Below are 22,951 nucleotides of genomic sequence, written 5' to 3' on the forward strand. Positions count from 1 at the left end.
AAAACCAATCCAGATCCTAAACACGAAGAAAGATCCAGATCCAAAACCAAAACACAAAACACGAAAAGTGGCCGGTGCACACCCCTAGTATTAACCTGCAATTTATTACAAAAATGATGATTTATTTATGGAACAATTAAAGTATGCTACATGCAAATACTTTTTTTGGATTTTGTATCTCTAAAAAAGTGGACCCCTCTCATGAGATAGTCTTACATACATGATAGCTGTGTATGTACCTGGGCATTTCACACCATTACGCATGGTAATATACCTACAGCCATACCACACTATATATGCCCAATCTCGTCTGATTTTGGAAGCTATAAAGTGTCAGGCCTGATTAGTACCTGAGGGGGAGACCACCAGGGAATATCTGGTGCTGTAGGTAAAATATATAGGAGGTGAATTGGGATAAGATTGGTTACACAGCATATCATCATTTTTTCATTATTGTTCCTATACACATATGATCTTATCGATTAACTATCATGGTTTAATTGTGTTTTCAGGGTATCGGGTCAATCATCTCCTCAGGAGATTGATACCCTTGTATTAAATAAAAATATATGAAAAATTAAAAATGTATAAAATACAAAATAATAATAAATAAATTACATAAATCATTTCTCCATACTCCACATACAGTGTGGGGACCTTCTCAAATTTTAATATTGATCATTAAAAGTTATATTTTATATGTTAAATAAAAAAAAAATTGATACAAGAGTGCCCCAGCAACCAGCCCTACTTTTTCCTTTTTGTTCTGAATGATAGATTTTGGGCTTTGGGAGCACCACCAATGCAGTATACGGTGTGTTATATCACAGAAATGTAATATGTTGGTTTATAACAAATTAACTATAGAATTATAAAGTTCTGTGCGCTACCATTTTCTATGTTTGGTGAACACTCATCTCAATCCACAGCGGTCACACAATTTTATGTGAGCAAATTTTGGAATCATCATTTTACAAGCAGTATCATCTCTAATACAGCTAATTCAATTGGTTTGTTATGGGACTACCTTAATTCATACCTGAATCACACTGGTAATGGGACTTTCCATTCAAGTTGAGGATATGACAGGTAAAAACTGCAACATTTTATAGCAGAGGTTCCCAAACTCTGTCTTCAAGGCACCTTAACAGTCCAGGTTTTAAGGATATCCATGCTTGACCACAGGTAAATAATTAGTACCTCAGACAATTTGATTTAACCATCTGTGCTCCACCATGGATATCTCTAAAACATGAACTGTTGGTGTGTCTTGAGGACCGCATTTTGTAACCTCTGTTTTATAGGATCTTTTTATATTCCGCTTGGACAGCATTTTAATTGGGGCAGTACACTCATTCAATGAGCAGAGACTTATCAGCATCTACCTCACAATTAGATGTGTGCAGTATATAATGAGTGTTAATTATATACCGTTTCTCTATGGTTATTACACAATTGTGTTTTGTTTGATTATATATTTATTGTGCGTAATTAAAGGTTTATAAACTTTACATGTGTCTTGATTGATGTGTCTCTGCCACGACAGTTTCATTTTATATTAGCGCAGTGCCATTTATTATTATATTTAAACAATTACTTTTTGGCCTCATTCTATTTCTCATTTCTTCTACGTATTGGAGGATAGGCTGTTCATTCTCATCGAAAGTTCCATCCCAACTTTCTCACATTAGATTTAGGGGCCCACCTACCTACCTTCCTTAGAGCAGTTCAAAGAATATCCAGAGGATTCCTGGGGCACCTGTCACTATGCAAATATTAGTTGCAGCAGGGCCCATTCCCAGTCCCTCCCTTCAGACGGTACATGCACTTGAGGGAGGTGTTTGAGGGTACCATCAAAGCACTTGCACAGCCCATTCATTTTGGGAGTGGAACGGAAGGGTCTAACACCTCTGCAAGATAACCAAAAGAGGTTGGAGAGGTGCCTTTCATGGCAGCTTTCCTATTAATTGACAGGTGTCACTGGTGGCATTATATTGCTTTACATGAGTTCTGCAGAAACCAAGCCATAGTTTTTGTGGTCCTAAAGTGCCCCACTGTGGGAATGTCATGGGCTAGGGCTAACAACTCCCTATATGGCCTGGGCATTACTAATTGTTTTTCTGTGGTGCAGGGTTTCTGCTGTAAAGAAGCTTGGACTATTGGATTCAACAATCATATCCCATACTACCTTGCTTTCACCAATGTCCTCTACCCCTGCATCTGCTGTGTTTCTAAGCTTGTCCAGGGATGGATCTGTCCATTGGGCATGTCTGAATTCTAGTTGGTCTACCTTCTCCAAATCTACAACTGGTACAGTATGTAACACATCAGGGCTACTTACCAATGGTGGTTCAGATTGGATTATATCCTCAGACATTGGTCTGGTACTTGTCAGTGTAGAGGATGGGCTGGACCTGTGGTGTGCAAGAAGGTCTGGTCTTTAGCTCTAGCTACTAGAGACTGCTTGTGCAAAGTGGGTCACCAGCTCTTGGCCCAAAATTGTTCCCTGGGATGACCTTTGTGTAGAGTGAGTCCCTTTAAAATCCTAAGTTCCATGATTCCATGGTGCATGCCCCTATCCAGGTGTACCTGGGCTACTGGAATGTCGGTTGCTGACCCCTAGTTATGTCAGTTCAAACATTCTAGTCAGGCAATAATTGCACAGTAGAGACAGATCCAGCTCCACTAAAATGAGAGATGCCTCAGAGTCTTGCAGACCTTAGTATTTGTGGACTCCCACCAACACCAACTGCATGAGTCCCTTCATGTTTCATGGGGCACCCCTAAGCCCAAATCCACCACATAGACCCCCACTTGCCTCTGTCCCAATCATCTGGGTTGAGGGCCCTTGCTTTCAACTCCAATTATTATTATTATTATTATTATTATTATTATCCTTTATTTACATGGTGTCACAAGGGGTCCTCAGTGCCTTACAAAGTGCAGAAACAGTACGGACAAAAACATGAATGAAAGTGATTTACAGTACAGAACATTTCAGGACATGGAATTTGTTTATAAACATTGCTGAATCTGTGGTCATAACACTCAAATTAGCAGCAGGGCAGCAGAACCCAAAGTTTGCATGTGATTGTAGGCAGTAAGGAGATGGTGATAGTAGAAGCATGGGAAGTAAAGGGAAGAGGGCCCTGCTCATGAGAGCTTATAATCAAAAGGGGAGGAGCAGGCAGAGGTGACATAGAGGAGAGAATTTGTGAGCAAGGAGCAATGGGCAAGAGTGAGAGCAGGAAGGCTTTGATGAAGTGGGTCTTGAGACCACATTTGAAATTTTATAGAGAGTCTGATAAGGAGAGGAAGAGAGTTCTAGAGGCAAGGAGCAGCATGGGCAAAATCTTGGAGATGGGAGTGGGAAGAAGTAAAAGAGAAGCGGCATTCATGGTTGGAGCAAAGTTGGCAGGTAGGAGTTTAAAGGGAGAATATGTCAGTAATGAAAATAGGAGAGGATTGGGTGAGGGCTTTGTAAGTGAGTATGAGAAGATTGAATTGAGTTCTGAAGGGGAAGGGGATCCAGTGTAGGGCCTGTAGGAGAGGGGAGTAGAATATGAGTTGGGCTACAGTATTGAGGACAGACTGTAGCAGAGCCAGGTGGGAGACAGGAGAAGGTTAAAATAGTCCAGTCTGGAGATGATCAGTGAGTGGATGAGGGTCTTAGTTGCCTCCAGGGGGATAAAGGGTCTACTCCTGAGATATTTTTTTGACTTGGAATTGACAGTACTGCAAGAGGTACTGAATGTGTGGTTTGAAGGAGAGGGAGGAGTCAAGAAAGACTCCAAGACAGCACACTTGCAGGCTTAAGGAGATGGTGGCGCTGTTAATAGATAAAGAGATAGTGGGAGGTGAGGGTATTCAGGAGGGTGAGAAGATTATCAGATAAATCTTGGACATATTGAGTTTAAGAAAGTGTTGGGACATTCAGGAGAAAATAGCAGAGAGACAGCTTGAGATATGAGTGAGGAGAAAGGGGGAAAGGTCAGGGGATGACAGGTAGATCTGAGTTATCATCATAAAGATGACATTGTAGGCCAAAAGAGCTGATGAACTCCCCTATAGAGGAAGTATAGAGGGAGAATAGGAGATGTCCAAGGACAGAACATTAGAGCACAACTGCTGGCAGACGAAAGTGGGGGAAAGTGGTGTCATGATAGGAGAAGGAGAAAGAATATTCAGATAGGTAGGATGACAGCCATGAGAGAGCAGTTTCATGCAGACCAAGGGAGTGAAGGATTTGCAGGAGAGGGTGGTCCACAGTGTCAAAAGCAGCAGGATGGTTGGGCAGAAAAGTAGAGGAAGTGGCCCTTGAATTTAGCAGCAAGGAGATTATTGCCGCTGAGAGCAGTTTCTGTGGAGTGAAGAGGACAAAAGCCAGACTTAAATGGGTCCAGCAGGGAGTGGTAATAAAGAATGGTGGTTGTAGATAGTATTCACAAAGAGTTTGAAGGCATAGGGGAGGAGAGAGATGGGGTGTTGATAGAGAAAGTGTCAGGCATGCTTGAATGCAGAGCAGACAGTGCCTGTTGAGATGGAGAGATTGAAGAGATGAGAGAAATGGGAACAGGCAGCAGTACAGATACGGCAGAAGAGGATGGAGGGGATTGGGTCAACAGAAGGTGGAAAGAGGGGAGGAATGATTTAGGTTCATGACTTTATCTCCTGATACTGGGACAAAGAAGTAAATGTTGGTGAAGTGGATGGGCAGGGTTGGTAAAAGAGGGCAAGGTGCTGAGGGTCTGGTGGGATGGGATGTCCTAACATATGGATTAAATTATAGCTGTGAAGTGGGTGGCATAGTCAAGGGCAGAGAGTGAGGAGGGGAGATGAGGGGGCAAAAGAGGGAGTTGAAAGTAGTGAAGAGATAGAAGGGGTCAGAGTACTTGAAGGAGTTAAGGGTTCTTAAATAAGACTGTTTAGAGAGATATAGAGCAGCATTGTAGGTAGAGAGCATAAATTTGAAATTGAGAAAGTCAACTTTGGATCATAATTTCCTCCAGTGATGCTCAGCCATATGTGAAAACTTTTGTTGGTATCTTGTGCATTTGGAAAGGTGTGGATCTGCAAGCGTGAGTAATGGCTGCCAGAGCAACATAGTCAAGAGTTGACGTAAGGGAGACATTGTATAGGGAAACTGCTTGCTCAAGGAGGATAATGAATTAGTATCAATAGCCTCAAGGTTACACTAAGTGATGGTACTGCACCTTTAGGAGGCAGAGGTGGAGAAGGGGTGAGGGATAACTTAAAATAGATAAGCTGATGATCAAAGAAAGGGGATAACAGCTGATGAAATAAAAAATATCACATTAGTGAATGAAGACTAGTTCAAGTGAGTGTACACTCACATAGGAAGGTGAGGTGGTCCATTGAGAGAGACTAAATGATCATGTGATTGTTAGGCTCTGCATTTAAACAGATCATAATGTTGCAGTTTCCAGCCTTAGTTACTACTTAGGTACTGCACTACTTACTGCCTGCCTGTGTGCAGTATCAGGTGCACACTAATTGATTTTCCTGTCTGTGCACAGCCCATGTTCACACTATTCTGTCATTAAGGGAGGCTTGCTCTGGTTGGGCCCTGTTTCTGTTAAATTCCAGCCAGCCCTTCACTCCATTCTGGTGATAGTGTTTCACATGTTTCTGGTGGTTGTTTAGTCTCTTGTTCGCAATCGAGTTTCTAGTATCAAGCCAGCTCCATTTTTCCTGCCATTTGTGTCATCTAGACAGCACGGTCTGCATTTGCTTCACCTGCTGTTTGTGTCATCCAGGCGGGATAGACCGTACTCAGAATCCAGAGTGCGCAACCCCGTGTCCTGCGGCTCATGTCAACCCAGCGGCACAGGCCACTCATCAGAGTACACGATCCTGTGTACGGTCACTTGTGTCATCCTGGTGGCATAAAGCTCACTTCAGCATCCTGTGTACGCAGACCTGTGTGCAACCGCTGGTGTCATCTCTGCGGCATTTAGTGCACCTCAGCATCTTCCAGCCAAGTCTTTCAGCCCTCAAGGCTGCCACTCCATCCCTTAGGCTGCTACATTCCTTAGTGACTGTATCTCAGTCCAGAGGCTGATACTGGCCCAAAGGCTGCATCACAACTTATTGGCCCAAAGGCTCATCCAGCCCAGAGACTGCTACTGCCCCAAAGGCCACATCACAATCAATTGGCTCATGAGCCACATTCTGTCTTAACACCCCCAGCCCTCAAGGCAAGTACATGGCTGGAACCAGCCAAGATATTCCAGCCCTCAAGGCTGTGCAGGACTATTCCCTGTTGCTAGTGCTGAGCCTTAACATTATCACCAGCCCAAAATTATATATCCTCAGGGGTTGTGACTTCTCATCATGGAAACCGGTCAGAATCTGGCTCAGATCCTGGCTGGCCCAATCCAGATGTTGACATGAAAAGTGCAGGAGCTGTCTCTCCGAGTAGAGGAAACTCATGGTGCCACTGCTTCCACTGTAGTGGAACCCTAACTGAATCTGCCTTATCGGTTCTCTGGAAACCGAGAGGATTTCTTGAACTTTGAAGAGAGCTGTAAGCTCTATTTCAAGCTCTGGCCCAGGTCCTGGGGCTCTGAGCCCAGGGAGTAGGCATTGTTATTTTCCTATGAAGATGGATGGTAGAACTGCGCTCTCATTGACCAGGGGGTTGTGTGTTGTGGTTTCGGGGGGTGCTGCACCTTTGTGTGGGAGTACCTTTCCCGCACTGAATAAGCATGGGGGTAGGGGGGTAAGATGCACTCTCCCTGCTAGTAGTGGTGATGGTGATGACTCACAAACACACACAAGTCATCACCATCACAACTACTAGCAGGGAGAGCGCAACTTACCCCCCCTACCCCCATTGTTATTTTCCTGCTTCAGGGCAATCCACAAACTTGGCCCTTTGGGCTTCCTTCGTCTAGTCCAACTCAGCTGACAGGGGATGCATTCTTCACTGCTTTAGGGTTACTCTACAATGACCCAGATAAAGCAGCCTTGGCAGAGCACATCTCAGATCCCTAAAACAAGAGAATAGAGCTGCGGAAGATTACTGCACGGAGTTCCGCAAATGGGCTGTTGATTCAGGATGGAACGATCCAGTCTTGTGTAGTCAATTCTGTTGGGGCTTATCAGATGAAATTAAGCATATCCTAGTCCAGTATCCTGCACCAAGTTTTCTGGTTGACCTCATGAGCTTGGCCATTCGTGTTGATTGACGGCTCCGGAAACGCAGATTGGAGAAGAAGTTACCTCCTCAAATCCCTCAGTCTCCATCATGGACAGCGCCATCCGACTTTGATGAATCCATGCAGCTGGGAGCATTTCGCCTTCCTCCTGAGGAGAAACATTGGAGACATTTCTTTGGTTTATGTCTTTACTGAAGGTAAAGGTCAAGTGGCCCAGCTTCGAGCTCTGAATTCGGGAAAAGGCAAGGTCTAGGTGAACTTGGGGAGATTCATCTAGGTCTTGCATCCATCTCCCCAGAAAATTCTGTCCTGATCCACGCAGTTAATCATCTATCCAACACTCAGGTCTCCATCCCTGCATTCATCGACAGTGGTGCAGTGGATAATTTTATGGACTTGTCTTTCTTCCAAACCCTAGGTCTGACTCCACTGTTGTTATCCACTCCTGTGTCAGTGATTGGTCTAGATGGAACCAGTCTTTCCAAAGCCCCGATGCTTTGGAAAGACATTGTGAGGAACTTTCATTCCTGCTCTTGCAGTGTCCATTGGCTCCGGTGGTCTTGGTGTTACCCTGGTTGAAGAAGCATAACCCTGTGATCCAGTGGCAGACCGGTGAAATTCTGGAATGGGGTAAATCATGCTTCTCCTAATGTCCATCTAGGCCTATCCGGCTAGCTACTACTGCTGTTGCTCCATCTATTCCAGCTCCATATCATGATCTAGTCAAAGTTTTTTCCAAGAGTAATGTCAATTTCCAACCCCTCACCATTCCTTCGACTGCGCCATAGATTTGCTGCCAGGTGCCAGACTTCCTAAAGGCCGATTATATGCCCTGCTCATACCGGAGGATAAAGCCATACAGGACTATATCCAGGAGGCCCTGGTTAAAGGCTTCATTCATCCATCTAAATCCCCAGTGGGAGCGAGGTTTTTCTTTGTTGAAAAGAAAGATGGAACCCTTAGACCCTGTATTAACTTCTGTGGACTGAATAAGATCACAGTCAAAAATGCGTATTCCTTACCGCTCATCTCTGTTCTTTTTGACCAACTGCGAGAGGCATCCATCTTTTCTAAAATTGACCTTAGAGGTGCATACAACCTAATCCACATCAGAAAATGAGATGAGTGGAAGACGGCATTCAACACTCATTCTGGACAGTTTGAATATCTTGTCATGCCATTTGGCCTCTCTAATGCACCACCTGTCTTCCAGGATTTCATCAATGAGGTGCTAAGGGATTTCTTTGGAGTTTTTGCAGTGGTGTACTTAGATGACATCCTCATCTATTTAAAGTCTGTTGAGGAACACCATGGGCATATACGACAGATCTTGCAAAGACTCTTCGCCAACAACTTATATGCCAAATTAGAGAAATGTGAATTTGACATGAAGGAGGTGTCTTTCTTGGCATGGATCCTGGCAATGTAAAGGCCATCTTGGATTGGGAATAACCCACAATGCTGAAGGCCATCCAGCGATTCTTGGGGTTTGCTAATTATTATTGGAGATTCGTTAAGTCCTTCTCCTCGATTGTGTCACCCATTGTGGAGTTAACGAAGAAAGGAGCTAAGGTCACAAATTGGTGTCCCGAGGCTATACGGGTCTTTAATACCTTGAAAGTGGCTTTTGTGTCTGCTCCTGTTCTCCAGCATCCCAATCCTAAATTCCCATTCATTGTCGAGGTTGATGCATCAGAATTTGGAGTAGGCGTCATCCTGTCAGAGAAGGATATCAAAGACGGCAAACTTCACCCATGCGCCTTCTTCTCCCGGGAATTTGATTCAGCAGAGAAGAACTATGATGTGGGCAACCTGGAGCTTTTGGATCCAAATGGGCCTTTGAGAACTAGAGGCACTGGTTAGAGGGGGCTAACCATGTGGTGACAGTTCTCACAGACCATAAGAATCCAGCCTATATAGAGACGACAAAAAGGCTGAATGCAAGACAGGCCCGCTGGGCTTTGTTCTTTACCCGGTTCAATTATGTGATCTGGGATCCAAGAATATTAAGGAGGATGCCCTGTCTCGAAGTTTCTCCATCAGTCGTCCTCCAAGGGCCTCGGAAGAAATTTTTTTTTATCCAAAATGGTGCACTTTATTCCCTTGGGCAAATTATCATCTGCTAAGGAGTTGTCATCACTATTTCTTCACCATGTCTTCAGGCTCCATGGACTTCCAGTGGGTATCATCTAAGACTGTGGTACGCAGTTCGTTGCCCGGTTTTGGAGATGCTTCTGTGCCGATCTGGGTATCAACATCAGCTTGTCCTCTGTCTACCATCCACAGTCCAATGGTCAGATGGAGTGGGCCAATCAGTCTTTGGAACAGTTCCTCCACTGTTTCTTTTCCAAATGCCAAGATGATTGGGCTCCACTTCTGCTTGCGGAGTTTGCATACAACAACTCCTGCCACTTTGCTTCCCCCATCTCTCCTTTTTATTGCACCTATGGGATACATCCTTGGAGTAATTAATTAGAATCTTCAACTACTGGAACTCATTCCTCATCTTCTGTTTCAAGGCAATGGTCAGTCTGGAAGAAGGTACACCATGCTCTCCTTCAAGCATCTGGTTGGTCCAAGGTGCGGCAGACAAACATTGGAGACCTTGTAATTTCAGAGCCAGAGATTTAGTATGGCTGTCTTCCAAGAACAACAATTTGCACCAGAGGTCACAGAAGTTGGGGCCTAAATTTATTGCCCTGTTTCAAATCATTGCTCAGATTAATCCCGTAGCATTCAGGCTGAAGTTACCAAAATCTCTTAGGATCAACAGCACATTTTATTGTTCTCTCCTTAAGCCAGTGTTCTTTTCCCTGAGGTTCTCTTCTAGGAGTCCAGTCAGGCCTCCACCACTGCTCGTCCAGGGGCGACCAAGAGTTTGGGGTGGAGAAGATTCTGGACACTAGATTTTCTCGTGGACATCTTCAGTTTCTGGTTCACTGGAAAGGGTATGGATCAGAGGAGCGTTATTTGGTTCCAGAAAGATCTTTGCATGTACAAGCCCTGAAGAGAAGATTCTTCTTGTTCTTTCCAGACAAACCAGGGTTTAGGGGTTCCATAACCCCTCGTCAAGGGGGTGGGGGTACTGTTAGGATCTACAGTTAAGCAGATCATATTGTTGCAGTTTCCATCCTTAGTTGCTACTGAGGTACTGCACTACTTACTGCCTGCCTGTGTGCAGTATCAGGTGCTCACTAATTGATTCTCCTGTCTGTGCACAGCCCATGTGCACACTATTCTGTCATTAAGGGAGGATTGCTCTGGTTGGGCCCTGTTTCTGTTAAATTCCAGCCAGCTCTTCACTCCATGCCAGTGATAGAGTTTCACATGTTTCCAGTTGTCGTTTGGTCTCCTGTTCGCAGTCGAGTATCCAGTATCAAGCCAGCTCCATTGTTCCTGCCATTTGTGTCATCTAGGTGGCACAGTCTACATTTGCTTCACCTGCTGTTTGTGTCATCCAGGCGGCATAGACTGCACTTAGAGTCCAGAGTGCGCAATCCAGCATCCTGCAGCTTGTATCAACCCGGTGGCACAGGCCGCTCATCAGAGTATGAGATCCTGTGTACAGTCCCTTGTGTCATCCCAGCGGTATAAAGTGCACTTCAGCATCCTGTGTACGCAACCCTGTGTACAACCGCTGTTGTCATCTCGGCAGCATTTTGTACACCTCAGCATCTTCCAGCCAAGTCTTTGAGCCCTCAAGGCTGCCACTCAGCCCAAAGGCTGCTACACTCCTTAGTGACTGTATCTCAGCCCTGGGGCCACATCCTGCCAAGGCAGCAATTCAGCCCAGAGGCTGCTACTGGCCCAAAGGCTGTTTCACAACTTATTGGCCCACAGGCCTCAAAAAGCCCAGAGTTTGCTACCAGCCCAAAGGCTGCATCACAACTTATTGGTCCACAGGCCTCAACCAGTCCAGAGGCCCAGAGGCTTCTACTGGCCCAAAGGCCACATCACAACTTACTGGCCCACAGGCCCATCCACCCCAGAGGCTGGTACCAGCCCAAAGACCACATAACAACTTACTGGCCCATCCAGCCTAGAGGCTGCTACCGCCCCAAAGGCCACATCACAATCAATCGGCTCATAAGCCACATTCTGTCCTAACACCCCCAGCCCTCAAGGCAACTACACGGCCACATCCAGCCAACGTATCCCAGCCCTCAAGGCTGTGCAGGACTATTCCCCATTGCTGGTGCTGAGCCTTAACAGTGATTGAACGGAGTTTAGAGGCAGAGTGGTCAATAGTGACATTGATAGGGATATTGAAGGCACCTAAGATGATAGAGGGAAGTAATGAAGAGAGGATATTGGGATTCAAGAAGCAAAGTTTTCAAGGAATTTGGAAGGTGGGCCAGGGGGACGATAGGTGACAGCTACTGTACATGAAAGTGAACAGGTTTGTAGAGGCAAATAGTGTGTATCTCTAATGTGAACAATGAAAGGGTTTCGTAAAATTTGGTAGGAGCAACTGGAGGATAAAAGGACCCCTAGGTGACCCCCAGGTTGAGGTGTATGAGAGAAAACAAAGCCCTCAGAGGAGAGAGCCATGGGAGAAATGGTGTGCTGTTAATTTGCCAAAATTCAGGTAAAAGGGCAGTGCTGCTAAATATATGAGCACACCTACAACAGTGTATTGTAAAGATAACTATTTGAGAAGTAATGTGTGCAGGAAATAAACACTAATTTAAACAATGTTTAAAGTGCAATTTACAATAGTACAGAACTGATGTAGTTAAAGGTGTTTGAATAGCAAAATCAATCAATAAGAGTAGCAAGCAGAGTAGGAACATCTTGCAATGTCCAAGCAGGGAGTTTTGTAGTGTCCAGAATATGCAGACACAGATGTTAGAGATGGAGAGTCAGATACAGTAGCTCACAATAATTTGTTGAAAGCAGTCCTTCAGATGGAGAGAGAGCATTTAGACTGGACTCCTTCACTTTTCCTCCTGTTTAACTCCATTATAAAATTTTAACAACACATAATATAAACACTTTGAATTTTAACACTGACTAAAGCAGCCTACAGTTATACAACCAACCTGAATACTACATTGGTAGCACCACTGAGGCAGCATGTCTGGGGCTCATAGTCTCGATGTCTGAAACATCGGGGCCAGAATCGGGTTCTCCTTGAAGTCATGGATGCAGGAGGCCCATCATTTTGTTTGGTTAGTTTTAATTGTCAGCTAGCCTGGCTGCTTCCTAAGGTGTGATCCACAATTCACTCCCGGATCTCTATGGCCATTTTCAACATTACCTGTTCCAGGACTACCATTTATTCTGTGGAGATCGCCTTTTTCCCCTCCATACATTTACTGCAAGCTCTTCACATATGGCTTGCAAATTTCACAGGTGATTGGCCCCACTTTCATTTAGAATCCAAAACTTAAAATTATATGACCCTGCTTTTACCTGGAACTTGACCAACAGTGCCCTCTTCAAGGTCTCATACACTCCACACTCCCAGGGGTTAAGCAACTGGTATTTGTCCAGCACTATGTCAGACTGGGACCCAGGTATTTGAACCATTTGTCCTCCTTGATCACATGGACACCCATCAGATTTTTGAAAACTTGCAGTTGGATGTTGATATCCATTTCCATTTCTATAAATGCTGGAACACTTTGCTCACTACTCCACTCGGACCACCACCTTTTTTCTCTGATCACTGTGATCAGGATTCCCAACACTATCTGGATCTTCCAGGCTCTCTCCTGTGGAGTGGCTCTGTTCCCTAATGCTCCTAGCCAATCCTGTAGCAAGACTCAGTTCGGTGCCATTACTTCGGGAACTCTAGTCTCTTTTTGAGTCTGTGAAGATTTCAGTGGTTCCTCGTCCTTTCCTGATTTCCACTAGTCGTCATGATGGCTTTTCTCCCATTTCATCAGTTGGGTCACAAACTCCTCCCAGATCTCTGACCCATAATAGGCTATACCATGCATCCATCAGAACCCTTGCCATTGTAGTTTCTTTGCCTTTCTGTAGAATATCTTTTTTTCTGCCATCTCTACCAATTCTGGTTCACTCACCATCAGATTTCCTGCAGGTTCCCTTAAGGAGACTGGTACTGTCTGACTATTGCCTCTTGTTCTTACAGAGCCTGGCCATATTAGAAATGCTTCCCTATGCTCCACCCACTCATCGGGTCTGTGTGATCCCACTGATTTGCCACCACATGTGAGGATATGGGATGTTAGACTCATGGTCCACTATGTTTTCCTGGATCCCCTAGGTTTGGTGATCGTGCAGGTGAGGAGGAGAGCATATAAACATCAATACCTTTATTGCAGAATACATTTAAATACCACTACTGTAAACAATAGACAACATCTACATTAACATATAGTTATTCATTTAACAACATGCCAGATTACCAGACCCCTCTCTGTAAAGTCCTCAACACTCCAGTGACATTAAATTCCAATTCAAAGCAATTCTCACCCAGAGATGTTGCTCCTCTGTCACTGTCCACCGGTGATCTTGATGATTCCAGTAGCTCAGACTATACTCTCCACCAATGTGGTATGGATCTGGGTTTTGGTGCCCTGGCTCCTGCAGGATTACCCAGTACCACAGCACAAGTGAGTGTCTCTTGCAATGGAGGTGCTTTAAATCACCCTTAGAGCTACTGGAATCCTTCCCTCCTGATAATATCCCACAGAAACCACAGCACTGGGAGAAATTCACCTCTCAACTCCAGTCCAGTACACAGAATGAATCCTCTCCATTTTTTTCCACCACCCCTCTTTACACTCTCCCTCCTCCTTTTTGCTGCCTTGGGTATGTGGAGCATGTACATTGGTCTGGGTGCTGTAATTGATGATGTTGGATGGGCAGTGCATTCGTTGCCATCGTGGCTGGTGATTGTTGATGTGTACTTCTGGGAAAAGGTCTTTGTCCTGTCCTAGTGTCTTTTTTTATTTTAAACTAAGAATATTAACTAGATTGACTTCCAGTGGGTGGGACATCTAAGATGACCGGATTTTAGAGAAGCAACTTCTCAGGCCCTACAATCGAACACAATCCATGGTTTAGAATCTAAGAAAAAGCTAACTTCTACCTTCAGATGACTGGATGCTTTGCTGTCCTTTCGGGGATCGTTTTGGAGCTGAAAATCCTCCCCAGAGCCTCATCCTGCTCTTTGGGCTTTGCTTTTACAGCTCTCCATCATCTTCCTCCCTGATGTCATGTCACTTGTTCCAGGATAACAGTGGTGATTCTGACTTCCCGTCATGGAGAATGACTACCAATGGATTTTTGATGATACCAAATCTGCTACCCAACATTTTCTTCCTGCTCACCCCCACTATGTCACCTTCCCCTCATACTACTGCTTCCCTTTGCTAAGGTTATCTTTTATAGATGTTTTATTGACTCAATATGTCATGACTATAATGTTTATGTATTTGATTGGTTTTGTTTCTTGGTATATATGATTATGATTACCATTTTGCTATATATGTTTAATACAACCTACCTATTGTTCATTTGATGCATTTACTATGTCTTCCTAATGATTTTTTTGTATATAGCGTATATGTTATTGTCACTTTTATTATTTGTGGTTGGTAAAAGTCTTCCACCAGTCACTGTCTATTTGTTTTGTTTGGAATGGAAAATTAGAAAATGGATATTGGAGTATATAATTTTATTTACTACAGATGTGTCCTCTTGCATCTTTGCCCATGTGCATGCATCACACCATGTGATTAGCCACAGCCGTGTGCTCCACTGTGCACCATGCCATATGCTGCATTCGCACCAAGCAATCCTATGGAGGTGCAGGTGTGAACGCAGCACGTGAACCCGTTTGCGGGTGCGCGACTCATGCCATGCATGGTGCAATTTGCTGCACAAGTGGCAAAGATACAAGAGGACGTATCTGTATATTGTTGTTTTTATTGGTATGAGGTACAGTAGTGTTCTGTTAACATTGGATGGATCCTCTGCTGGCTGGGACTTGAGAGTACTCCACTATACTGTAGCTTACACTTTGCTCATTTTGTTTTTCCAGTGACTGGGGTGGGCTAACCATGTCATTTGATCCCTCCTCAACCTCCATGCTTCCCTCTCCCCCTCCTCTGCATTTTACTTAATTTCCTGGAATGTTAACACACTTAGGCCCATATTCAATTTGAGGCGAAAAGCCGGAATCGGCAAAAAAGTTTCTCCGATTGTCATTTCGCCAGGCGGAAAAGTATCGCCGTATTCAATTTGAAAGACTTTCCGCCTAGACGGAAAGCCAATGCAATGTAATAGGACTAAAAGTTTCGCCTATGAACAGCAGGCGGAAAAAAGTGCAGAATTGGGGTTTTGGTTTGCAACGTTGCGGGAACACCCGTGCAGTCTTCAGACAGTCCCCCAAAGGTAAACTGCATCAAAATTTTTAGTATAAAATAGTTAAGTATACCCAAAAACTAACTCATTTTGGGGGCGAAAAAAAAATGTTGGAGGACAAAGTTAAAAACTAGCGAACTTGACTCCAGAGGGGTCCCCAAGTATGCACCAGGTGTTTTTTTCATTGCAGGTGCTTGCGGTAGGTGGATTTTTCATGATTTTTTTTAACTTAACTTTACCAACTTTTAAATATGCTGGCCCCCATTTTCACTTACCCCAAATTTGCTGGGATATGTTATTTTCAGCAAAAAAAAAAATCCTGAATACTATTCTTCACCACTTAAACAAAAACACTATTTAGCAGCTATTGAGCCCATTTAAAAACACCAAATACCTTCAGCAAGCCAAATCGGGGGTAACCATAGCTAACCCCCATGTCAGAGCATCTTTTGGGTGTCTCAGGCTGGTTTCCCCAAATCTGACATGACTTTCCGCTTGTTTCGGTTTTGACCGGGTCCCGTTTTCACATACTTTCAAATTGAATACGGGGATACGCGGGGACGCGCACAATACTTTTCCGCCTGCAACACAGGCGAAATAGGCGAAAAGTCCGGGAGGCGGAAAAGTATCGTGGGTCTGCAAATTGAATACGGCTCTTAAGTGTAAAAGGTCATGTCACACCATAGGAAACTGTGCCCTGATGTGATGTTGTTTCAAGAGACACCCTGGAGGGCTGGAGATGATTCCACTCTCAGAGACTCATGGGTTGCTGACTCTATGTTTGCCCCATATAAGATTAATCCCATGGGACACTGTCTTTTACATGGTGTTTGATCCCTCAGGTAGATGTATTTTATTGGACATCCAAATTTGTGATACCCGCTACACATTTTTAAACATATATGCCCCCAAGCCTCACCCGCAAAATTTCTTACAAACCCTTTCTCAACTGTTGGCCAAGCGAGACATTCTGAGTTTCATTGGGGGTGATTTTAATGTAATGACTGATTCGTGGATGTAGTGATCTACTTCCCCATGCTTTTTGTCTGCTGACTTTCTCTCTCTCTAGTCACTTATTTTAGATTACTTCATGGTCTTGGAGGTTGTGGCATTCCTCAGATCATTTATACACATTCCTTTCTGGGGTTCATGGTTCGCTCTCTAGAATTGACTTTTTCCTTCTACATGATGGGCTTATTTCTGAGGTGCTGGACGCAGGTATTGGAGATATACTTATAGATCATGCTCAGGTCTCATTGCCTCTGTTTGTCCCCTGTTTGTTCCCTGGGTGGATTTTGAAGATTCCCAGCTTACTTATATACTTCTGAGCATTTTCAATATACAACATGCATGGGGTGTAGAAGGTATTACCGCCGGACGCAGGGCCGGTGGTTCAAATTCTGACAGCGGCAGCCTGGCAAGGGTGAAAATCCCGATCATCCCTAAGGTAAGTATCGCTAACCTAATTCCCCCCCCCAACCCTCCCTTAGGGGTGCCTAACCCTAACCTCCCCCGGGGGTGCCTAACCCTAACCTCCCCCGCGGGTGCCTAACCCTAACCCCCCCTTCCCTGCAGCCTAAACCTAAGTCTCCCAGGGGGTGCCTAACCCTTAGTCCCACTGGTAGCCCCTAACCTAACCCTTCCCTCCGTGGCGGCCCGCGCCCGGCTTACCTTCGTTCGGTATGCCGGGTGTCGGTCTTCCGGCGTCCGGTTAATGACAGGCGTCGAGTTTTCGACGCCTGTCATTAGTGCCACATTGGGATTACAAAGTCTGGAAGCTGGCAGTCGGCATTTAGACCGTCAGCTTCCAAACTACATCCCCATGCATGGACAGACTTTCTAGATAATAACATCCAACCTTGGGATGATCCTATCGTGTTCTGGGAATCTTCAAAGGCTGTCTTGCACAGAAATATATTTTGTTACTTACTGTAGTCTAGCTTTGTCGTGCTTGAGATTCTACCTAATGTTCTCTACTTTCATACTTCTTTCCCTACAGACTGCCTACCATGCCTATGTCTCGGACTAACCAGAGACTTCTCTATCTACTTACAAGCAAATCCACTTTACAAAGCTATATTGGCCAAAGCACAGACCAAATTAGACTATACAAAAAATAAAGTTTATAGCTGGGGTAATAAAACTGGCAAATTGTTTGCTACAATGACTGGAGCTATTATACATAAAAATCACATTGTTGCAATTAATTATTATCCTTCTTCACCCCCCCTTACTTCCACTTCTGCTATAGCAGATGCTTTCTTTCAGTACTATAAGGAACTTTGGGCCTGATTCAGAGCCGGACGCTCTGACCAGAGCGCTCGCTCTGAATCAGGGCCCTCCTCCATGAAAATGGAGCGTCCTCCTGGATGCTTGTATAGCTGTGGGTGACCACCCACAGCTATAGCGAGCATCCATGATGATGGTCGCGATGGTCAAGACCATCGCGACAATCGGGCTTGCGACGGAGACCCCGCAGTAGGGTCTCGCTGCCGCAAGCCCTGATTTTGGCTCTATCAGAGCCAAAATCACTCCCACTGACATCACTAGTGATGTCAGTGGGGACGGCTTCAGACGGTAGGCATTCCCATGGGAGTGCCTCCGTCTGGCCGCCATGCCCACCAAAGGGGGCGTGCTGTCAATTAACATCGACAGCACGCCCCCTTTGGTGCGAGACCCGGAGCGACAGCTTGGCTGTTGCAGTCCGGGTCTCGCGCATTCGCATGATGGAGCTCCCTCCGTCGTGCGCATGCGCAGTGGGGCAACATCGACCCCTTTGCGAGTGTCCTTTGCTCGCGAACGGGTCTGAATGACCCCCTTTATACGGCAATGATTCCTTGCCCATCCCTTGAGGCCAGATTGATTGATAAGGCACACCTGCTGACTCTGATGCTTTCTCATTGTGAACTGCTTCATGCTGATATGACTCTTGACAAAATATGTGCTGTCATCTCAATCTTACAGTTACATAAATCTCTTGGCCCTGGCAGCTTCACAAGTGAATATTTTAAGCTCCTAAAAACTGATATTCTCCCCCTTCTCCTTGACCTTTAAATGACCATTAACCAACGACACCCTTCTTATCTAACTTTTAATCAAGCACATACCTCAATTATTCTTAAGAAAAAAAGACCCTATCGCTTGTTCCACCTATCACATTGCTCAATGTGGATTTCAAAATTAATGATAAAATCATGGATAATAAGCTGCAAATAGGATGCAAATTATCTTGCCCTTACTACTCACTAATTATCAATTACATTACATACATGATCGTCATTTGGTCCAGGGCAATTGCTGCAGTTGCCGTTTCCTCTCTTGTTAATGTACTGCTCAGCTTAGATTCCCAAAAGCATTTGAGACCATTTCCTGGACTTTTCTACAAAAGGTACTGAACACCAAAGACTTTGGCCTGAGCAATTATTTATATATTACTCCTCAAACTTCTCTTCTTACTAATGAGTCCAGTGGCTCTCCAATTGTGAACTCCAGGGGTACTAAACAGGGATAATTTTTCTTTAGATCCCATTTTGTGTATCTAACAAAATTGGACTTCCTTTCCGTGCATTCAAGTAGGGGTTGAGACTTTAAAGGTTATTGCCTTTGCAGATTATATCTTTTCTGTGTGTCTCTAATCCTGCCTCTTTTTTACATCCTCTCATGACTCGGATTGCAAAATTCCAATTGACTTCAGGTTTCCAGGTCCATTTTGATAAATCCGTAGCACTGTGTTTGAATCCACATGTTACCCACACGTCTTGGACAATACAACACCCCTTAACCCAGGCAACTAGCTCTATTACTTATTTAGGCACTCAATCCCCCACAAAGTAACAAATATATATAAACTATATCAATTTGGCTACTGGGACCCTAAAACGTGACAGGGAGAGTTGCAGTCATCTTTGTCTTCCCGATTTGAGATGGATCAATCATTTAAAGATAATTATTTTCCTAAATTACTATGTCCTCTACAATCATTGCCCCTCCTCCTTACGACAATGGATGCTAAATTAATAGATGCTTTGTCCCATTCTTTTATTTGGCAGGTTAAACAACCTCAAATTAGTCTTATTAAACTGCAATAATCAACTCAAAATGGAGGCATTAATCTACCAAATTTGGTTAATTATAGTTACATAGATAATCTGCACTACATCTTTCATGGCAACACTTATGCCAATGCTACTATAGAGTCTGGTTTTCTTCTTTGTCTAAGTTTACTGGCTTTCTTACACCTCCATAATCAAGAACTTGCCAACGCTGTTCTTGATCTCTTGTTTAATTTGGTGGGTCATGTTTGGTTTAACTTATGCTATAAATTCCAATTAATTCAATATAAATCTCTTAATTCACCCTTCCTTCTTTACTCCGCCTTCCAAGATGGTATGACTATCCACCGTTTACTTTCTGGGCTACACAGGGCCTTCCATTTGTAGGTCAGTTGCTGGACCAACCCTCATGATCGGCTATAAGATATTCCATGGCCCCTGCCCAGTTTTCTTGCATTGTTTTTGCTTATGTCCAGTTATACAGTACCATATTCTGATTCCCAAATTTCCACAGTCATAGACCCTGGACCTTGTTCTTAAATCAGGGTCCTCTTGAATGGTTGACTGATGGCGTGTGTCGCAGTTATTGTTTGCGAGTAGTAACCAGGAGTTAAATTCAGTCAAGTATAGGTTACATGCTGTGGTGCAGCTCAGAGGCTACAGTGGCTTGTGGACTGTGTCGTCTGCACCAGTGGAGTATGCCTCTTGGCTGGTCCTAATTCCAGCCAGGTGCTGGAGGCCGGCTGCAGTGATTTGCGGCTCTGTTCCACCTGCCGCCTGAGGAAACTATTGCTCAGCCTGCTTTAGTCCAAGCCATGTGATGAAGCTGACTGGGGGTATGCTGATGTTTGATGTGCACTCCTATCTCTCATAGGATAGTAAATTGTCGCTGATATAGTAGTACAGCAATGTTGCAGTATACTGAAGATTTGATTAAATAAACCTGTTTATTAACTACAGTATACCAGTGTTTAAGAGGTCCTGATTAGGATATATCAACTCAGATAATTTATGGTTCAACACATTAACAGATGATATATACTGTATGATTGACTGGTGTTAGATATACATATTGAACCTGAATACAAGATTTTCATTTATTATAGCTTTTATAAATAATTATACTGGTCCGATACACATTTTTTAAAAGGTTATATCAGTGCAATTGTTTATTATAATTTTCTATTTAACTGTGCAAACATTTTTTTATTCTTTTAAACCATGAGTATGAAAGAGAGACTGGTCCTTGTCTAATATTGAACAATAAAGTTTCCAAGGGGCTAAACATTAGATAAATTACTTTTGTGACCTATTTGTATAAACTTAGGTCCTAATTCAGCTTGGATCGCACAGCTGCATTCGCACGCACCCGCTAGCTGCAAAAATATGCTAATGAATGCAATCACACGACAACCGTAGCACTAAACCAAGACACCCATCACTGTATAAAGCTGCCCACTTCCCATGACATGCATCAAAAGTCAGCGAAAACATCGATAGCATCGAGTAACATCGGAACCATTCGCAAAGTTGTGGTTGGCCTGACCCTACCTCACAATCTGCTAAACTCCTTATCGCCATCTAGACCTCTGCCAGCGTATACAATTACAGGGGTTAATTCTGCACGCCCCTGTAATGGCGTTCAAACGCACAGGCACATCTACATTCCGCCGACCACCCCCCCCTCTCCACCCCTAAACGGTTACTTCATGTCAATCATTATGCTATTGGGCTGTGTGCACACTGCGATCACTTGCCGATCACAGTGGCCGGTTCGAGCATGTGCACTGCGATCCATACGCATGCGCAGAGCACAAACATCAACCGACTGCGTGCGAACATAGCCGTGCGATCCAGGCTGTATAGGGTCCTTTAGTTCCAAATGGTCCCAAACTATTGTAAATATATTTTTCCATGTTTCAGCGATGAACTGTTACATGTGTATGGCAGTAGCTAAGAAACACTAACTAGGTGGAATTTATTAAAATGTTCTAGTTAGATTTAATTTCACTAAACAAATGAAAACCATTTACGCTATTAACATTTTAAATGTATCACTGCCTTGAAATTTCCCTAATACAATACTGACACTTGTATTAAAGCACTGTCTTGACAATGTATAATATAACTGGTATTGCCAGTCAGTGCTCTTGTTTGCCTTTCAATCTTTATTTATTTTACAGCTATTTCTATATGCAAATAGCATAGTTGTCAAAAGAACACACATCCTGGAAGATAAATTAAAACAGTGTAAACGATTGCTTCTTATTTTACTTATGTATTTTAAAAGATTTGTTACACTTATTATCCAATGTCAACTTGTCGCTGAGTGACTGTAATGCTTTTTTCATATGTACCTATGATATATTGCATTTATAATTGTCACATGCTCCACTGCCTGTGAATAACAGAAAGTAATCCAGTGTAAAATACAGTTCAATATCTATTTTTCTGTGAAACTAGAGAATTTAACTGTGTTATTCAAAGGAATAAAAAACTATTAAGGGCTTGATTCAGAGATGTACAGTACGCAGTGCCGATATTTATGCAGTTGAGCGATTATCGGTAAACTGCGATAAGGCAATTGTGCTGCCATGCCCCTGCACTGCCCACAATTATCACAACCACGCCTCCTGCAGTGCCAACCTGGAGGCTCCATCCTAGAGGGGGCAGCCTGATTATCGGCGAGCATGGTCTAAATCGCAATGCGCATGTGTCGAGGTACATTACCTTAGTCATTGACAGGTAATGAGGAGTGGTGGCAAAGAATGCAGGCATGTGGCAACAGTTTTTGGGGCATGCCACATGCTATGTCTGTCATCCTGAATGCAGTGAAAGTGACTCCAGCATCTGAAGTCCCGCGGCCATTCAGAGTCACCATAGGGTTACTCAGAACTTTGGGAATCATATTATCTGTGACCAATGCTGGGTCTTTGTATGCATATGCTTGGATTTGCAAAGACACATGTGGGCATCTCAATACATCTCCCGGCGTCTGTGGCATTTGCATGTATCTGCACAGCAGCTGCATACACAGATGCATCAGATGTGGCATTAGCATACAGCTCTGTATCAGGCCCTAAGTTCCTTAGCCTGTACTAGTTTCCTACACAAGGTGTAGGAAACCATTTTGTGGGTTTGTGGAACCAGAAAAGCATTTTGCTAGGAATTAGTGACATCACGAGCCACTAGTAATATCACTAGCTACTAGTGGATTACTAGTCTGCATTCTGAAATACATTGGTTCCATTCACAAACTGGGTACTACTATGAGAAAAGCAATATGTGTAGGACACTTTAAAACCTATAGATATTAATAAAATAAAGGGTACAAATAAATAATGTTTGGCAACTGAGAAGTAGCCAAACAAGAGAAGT

General features: G+C 43.9%; 1 pseudogene; it reads left to right on the forward strand.

Moving 5' to 3' along the window:
- The first annotated feature begins 272 nt into the window (after window positions 1–272).
- LOC148520025 (5S ribosomal RNA) lies at window positions 273–391 on the forward strand (annotated as a pseudogene).
- The last annotated feature ends 22,560 nt before the right edge of the window (window positions 392–22,951 follow it).

Source organism: Taudactylus pleione, unplaced genomic scaffold (genome assembly GCF_031769625.1).
Source record: "Taudactylus pleione unplaced genomic scaffold, aTauple2 ptg000178l, whole genome shotgun sequence".
Classification (NCBI taxonomy): domain Eukaryota; kingdom Metazoa; phylum Chordata; class Amphibia; order Anura; family Myobatrachidae; genus Taudactylus; species Taudactylus pleione.